This window comes from Gopherus evgoodei, chromosome 3 (genome assembly GCF_007399415.2).
Source record: "Gopherus evgoodei ecotype Sinaloan lineage chromosome 3, rGopEvg1_v1.p, whole genome shotgun sequence".
Taxonomy (NCBI): Eukaryota; Metazoa; Chordata; order Testudines; family Testudinidae; genus Gopherus; species Gopherus evgoodei.
Genome location: NC_044324.1, coordinates 182,147,600 through 182,153,599, shown reverse-complemented (window position 1 = coordinate 182,153,599; position 6,000 = coordinate 182,147,600).

The following is a 6,000-nucleotide window of genomic DNA, read 5'->3' as shown; positions in this document are numbered from 1 at the left end:
GTTGTTATATAACTTGTTATATAAGCACCATGTGCTATAAAGTAGCAAGGGGAGGGGCTATTTGCTGGAGGGACTCTGCCTGATTCTTTGTACCAGGGGCTCTCTTTGTGCACATGTTGAATAAAGTTTTATTGAATTGAATGGCATTGGATCGAAGTCCCATGATTTCTACCCAGCATCAGACTCACTGGGAACCACCAAATCCCAAGAGTTTCTTGGCGCAGCGAGCAGGGTTTGAAATATCCTTCAGGATCACGACCTACAATCAAATTAGAGGGTGAGATTGTTCATTTTTTATTTGGTTGTGTGTCTCTGACCTGACTGGTGACTCTCATACCTTTTGTAGTAAGCAAGTCTAGGTGTCAGGGGGTTTGTTGCAGTCTTAAGGCATTGTATTTAGTGTGGGGCCTGGCTAAGCTGTAATTCCTCTGACTAAGTGCTGTTGAAGTGGGAAATCAAAGAGGCTGTAAGGACCAACAGTTAGTGTAGGGGCAGGTATAGCCATAAGTACCTCTAGCTGATGTGTTGGCAGGCCCAGATCTCCTAATTGGAATTTGTAATTGTGCAGATCAAATAAATTGGAAAAAGGATTAATCTGCTGATTGAGCATTTTAGTCTGGTGTGTTTTATTGGAATAAATTGTTGTTAGTCTGTAAACAGAATTGTAGTTATAAATTTGGAAAGATGAAGGGATATAATGATCCACAATATGAAGAGTATATGGTTAGTGCTTTTATAACTATTGTAGTTGTAAGTTTATTAGCTTTCTTGTGGAGATATTTTGGCTGTATGATTAAAATAAAGGATGACCACCCCCCATTACAGGCGGGCGACATTGATTTTGTGCGTAAAACACAATATTTATCTGAGAAAGATTATGTCCTCAGTGTAGATTTAAGGTGGCTGGCTGTGAAATCTGTCCTGTCTCAGTATGACAAGGCATTGAAACAAGGATATCCAACACATGATGATTATCCAACTAAACATCCCTATTATGTTGCTTGTTGGTGTACAAGGTTAAAAAACAGCAAAGAGAAGGATGAAATGGCTGGTATGTGTTTAATTGTTGATTATGAACAGCTGGTTAGAAAGAGTGATATGCTAAAAGGAAGGGTAGGAGAGTTAGAAGCAGAGGTAGAAAAACTGCAAGCAGAAGCAAAAAAGTATAAAGAAGCAGACTTGCAGGGAAAGAGATCTTGTCCCTCAGCACCTTTGGACCCTACATATGGAACATGGGGCTATCAGTCTAGTTTCATGGCTCCAATGAGAGTGCACACTGTCCCTAATCCTAATCAAGGGGAAAGGAACCCTGCTATTGTTAGTCGTCTAGAGCATACTCCTATAAGCCCATCTGATTTGCGGAGCATGTTAAAGGAATTGCCATCTTTGCAGCTTAATAACCCAAACCTACCCTTCTGGGAAAAGGTACAAGAGTGGATGGTAGTGGGAGGCTTACATGCTTTTGATGTTTTCACCATGGTAAAAGCAAAATGTCCTGGCACAGCCTGGAGTAGGATTGCTGGTGGTTTTAATAACTCTGCATGGGCAACTGCTGTTTTTGCCTCTTCAGCTGATATGGAAACTGCAGTGCAGAATTTCCGACAGGCTGTAATGATGGCTTTGGGGCCGGGTACTAATTTGTACTCATTATATGCTAACCGAAAACAGCATCCAAATGAGCCATTTGAAAAATATGTGGAAAACAAGTTTGAGTTATATCAGCGAGATGGGGGGCAACAGAATGCTACTCGTGAAGATGCTATATTCATAGAGGGGTACTTGATGGGGTATGTGGCCCATATAAGGCAGCCCTGAAAACTGGCTTTCAGCCTCCGGGTTATGCTGAATTATTAACATGGGCTTCAAATATTAGCAGACATAATCAGGAACAGGATACAGGAGAAAAGGTGCACAGAATGCAAACCTGAGGACTGAAAGGAAAAGGAAAACTGAACATGAGTTTGGAAAATAGCTTTGTTGCTGCAGTTAAAGCAGCAAATGTGAAAGGTGTTAATTGTAGTAACTGTGGAATGTTGGGCCATGACAAAAAGGAATGTTACAAAAAAGGGGGTGGAAAAGCTGATCAGTGTATAAATTGTGACCAGACAGGGCACTGGTCCAAGAATTGCCCTAGTAAGAAGGGTAAAGATCCTCTTGAGACTATGTCTCGGCACCAATTAATAGAAATCCTCAAGTCCATGAAAAAATCTTCTGATTAGGGGCTTTCGGCCCCCATTGCAGCAAGCCAGTGTGGCTCATCTGCAAGTCCGTATCTAAATGCTAGGGTTGGGGGAATGTCATGTAAAAATCTTTATAGATACGGGAGCTTCAGTATCTATTACTGATATTCCAGGATTACCTTTGACATCTAAATTTACTATTCTAACAGGGTTGGGGGGAGCAAGTATAAAAGCATATTTGACAAAGCCCCTCTTGATTGAAAAGAAGAACGTTTTTGGATGGGGCGATTTTATTATGCGCCAAAACAAGCCGAAGGTACAATAATGGGAATTGACATGTTACGAATATTAGAGTGTTATTTAAATTTGGGTGAGTCACCTTCATTGCAAATACCATCTCAAAAGTTTAGTGCTAATGTGCCTCTAATCTATTCTTCTCCAGGTGACGTTTGTGCGTTGTGCAGGTGCTCCCAAAGCTGCCAGGACCAGAGGGAGTGTGGGCAGCTGATAAACTCGACTGTGGTCTGATGAATGTCCCACCAGTGGTGATTTTCAGGAAATCCTCCCCCTCCCGCACGTCCCTATCCAATTAAAACAGAGGCCCTGGCAGCAGTAGAAAGTACAGTCAAAGAGTTAATAAAAAGGGGAGTTGTAAAAGAAATACAGTCAAAATGTAATTCGCCTGTCTGGCCTGTTAAGAAGACAGATGGATCATGGCGGCTTACCATTGATTATCAAAATATTAACATGCATGCAGACAGGCTCACCCCCCTAGCTGCTGACCCCAGTACTGTTCTTTCTACTGTACCTAATGATCACGTAGTATTTTCAGCCTTGGACATTAGCAATGGCTTTTGGTCTGTTCCTGTGCACCCTGACAGTCAGTTTTGGTTTGCATTTACTGTTAAAGGAAAGCAATATACCTTTACTCGCCTAAGCCAGGGTTTTCATAACTCACCTACTTTATTTCATAGAGCGTTAGCTGATGTGCTGGCAAAGCTGCCAGACATGGCTTCTTGTGTTGTACAGTAAATTGATGATATTCTTATCTCCTCACCAGATTGCCAAACGCACATGGAAGACTTAGAAGTAATCCTGCAACACTTGGCAGACAGTGGGGTAAAATGTAATGCTAAGAAGGCTCAGATTGCAAAGGAGGAAGTATCATACCTGGGGTATCTAATATCCAAGGGGTACAAACGTTTAACTGTTGACCGCATTGAGGCTATTAATGCATGTCCACGACCAATTATGGTCAGGGGAGTAAGAAAAAGTTTTGGGGCTATTCAATTTCTGCCGAACTCAAATCCCAAATTATTCAAAAATTGTCCAGCCCCTTAATAATCTCCTAAAGGGTGCTGGTGGACCACATGATGCAATTGAATGGACATTTGAATGTGAACAGGCATTTACCACATTGAAACAGAGGCTAAGTACTGCCCCAGGGTTGGGACTTCCTAATCCATTAATGTCTTTTACATTGTACACGCATGTCAGTGAGGGACATATGGCAGCAGTGTTAATGCAAAAACATGGGGATAAACAGCGCCCAGTAGCATACGACTCTTCTAAACTAGATGCTGTCGCTCAAGCAATGCCACCATGCCTCCAGGCAGTGGAAGGAGCTTCTATGGCCCTAAATCAGACCTTACCACTTATTGGTGCACAGGATGTAAATATTGTTGTGCCTCACGCTATCTTTGCTATTTTATCAGGAAAGAAATCTTCGGCAGTCCATGTGGCAAGATGGACTCGATGGGAAACAAGTTTGCTAATGCCTTTGGTACATCTGCAACGAGCATCATCGCTAAACCCTGCCACCCTCATTCCTAGCCCAGATGAGGGACACCCGCATCATGGTTGCCTTAAGGTAGAGCCCATGGACCTTCCATTGATAAAAGAAACTAAAATACCTGATGCTCCTTGCCTATACGTGGATGGTTCTTCCTTCTATGTCAACGGCAAGCGACACACAGGATGGGCTGTTTGTACTCAAGATGGGCAGCTGGTGGCGCATGGCAGTTTACCTGGAGCATCGGCCCAAGTAGCAGAACTACAGGCATTAATTTCAGCATGTGAAGCTGCGGAAGGTCATGCTATAAACATATATACTGATTCTAGATACGCGTTTGGGGTTGTACATGATTACCTTAACTTGTGGGTAAATCAAGGATTCCTGACAAGTACAGGATCCCCAATACAGGATCCCCAATGGGGGGATAGTGCAGAAACTTCATGCAGCCATGCTGAAACCTACTGAAGTAGCAGTAATAAAAGTAAAGGCCCATACAAAAGGGACGATCCTCATAGCAAGGGGAATTGAAGGGCAGATGAACTAGCTAAACAAGCAGCAGTGGAAAGTAAAGAGACCCAGTTAATTGCTGCAACACAGCCTCTCATAAAAACCCCAAACTTTTTTGAATTACAGGACATTCAGCACGCTGCACCGAGGGCAGAGAAGTGATTATGGATGGATAATGGGGGCAAACTGTGTGATGATAACACTTGGAGAGGTCCAGGCAACACATTAGTGTTACCAAATGTGCTAATGGGAACTATGATACAAGTGTATCACATGTTGGGACATGATGGAGCACGGAGGGTGATTCACCGTATGTCAAACACCTGGTGGCACCCTAAGCTTAATGCAAACATGCATGATTATGTGAGAAGGTGTGTAACGTGTGCTCAATGTAATTCTGCTCCCACAATAAAAGTGAGAATGCGACATCAGCCAAGACCAACACAGCCCTTCGAGCAGTTACAAATAGATTTCATTGGTCCCCTGCCAAGGTGCAGAGGGAAAGAACATGTTCTGGTGATCACAGATCACTTTACTAAATGGGTAGAAGCTTTCCCAGTGGCCAAGGCCACTGCAGCTGATGTAGCTAAAATATTGATGACTGAAATAATTCCCCGATGGGGACTTCCATGCTTCATTGATAGTGACCAAGGTACTCATTTTACAGGAAAGGTGATGAAAACTGTATGTAGGACACTAGGAATCAAACAGAAATTCCACTGTCCCTACCATCCCCAAAGTTCGGGATTAGTAGAAAGAGCTAACCGAACCATTAAAAACAAATTAACCAAATAGATGTTTTCTGTTACAGGGAAAGACTGGGTCACCAACCTGCAAGTGGTTCTCACGTCTATGAGAACCAGTCCTATTAATCCACATTCCTTATCTCCTTTTGAAATGCTGACAGGGCGGGCAATGAGGATGCCAGGAAATCTGTGCATTGGAGGGGGGGGAATTGTATGTCATGGGTGACCAGCTTGTTGAATATTGCAAATTGTTATCGCAGTGTGTCTCACAGGACCCCCGAACTGAACTAGACTCAAAGGCCGGCGAAGAGGACATATGTGAGGTGCAGCCTGGTGATCAGGTGATGGTGAAAGCCTATAGGAAACAAACATTTGAACCAGCCTGGACTGGGCCTCACACGGTTCTCTTAGTAACTCCTTCAGCAGCCCGAGTCACTGGAATTCCAATTTGGGTGCACCTCTCAAGTGTAAAACTATACAAGAGAGAGACCCAATATGGGGCACAATATTCCCTATACTCCTTGGACTCCTGGAAAGCCATTCTTAATATTGTTAAGTGTTTGCATTTGATATTCCCAGTTTAAAATTAATGTAGGAATTTTGTAGTCTACTAATTGTTTAAGTGGTTTCTGAAACTTGAAAGTTTATTTAAGCGGTGTCATCTTAATAATGCTGCAGTAGCTCTCAGTGTTTTATTGATGTAATTACCTGGGGAGGAGCCACTGGATCAGTTGTAAATGCCATCACTCAAATCTAATACTAGGGACTGGGT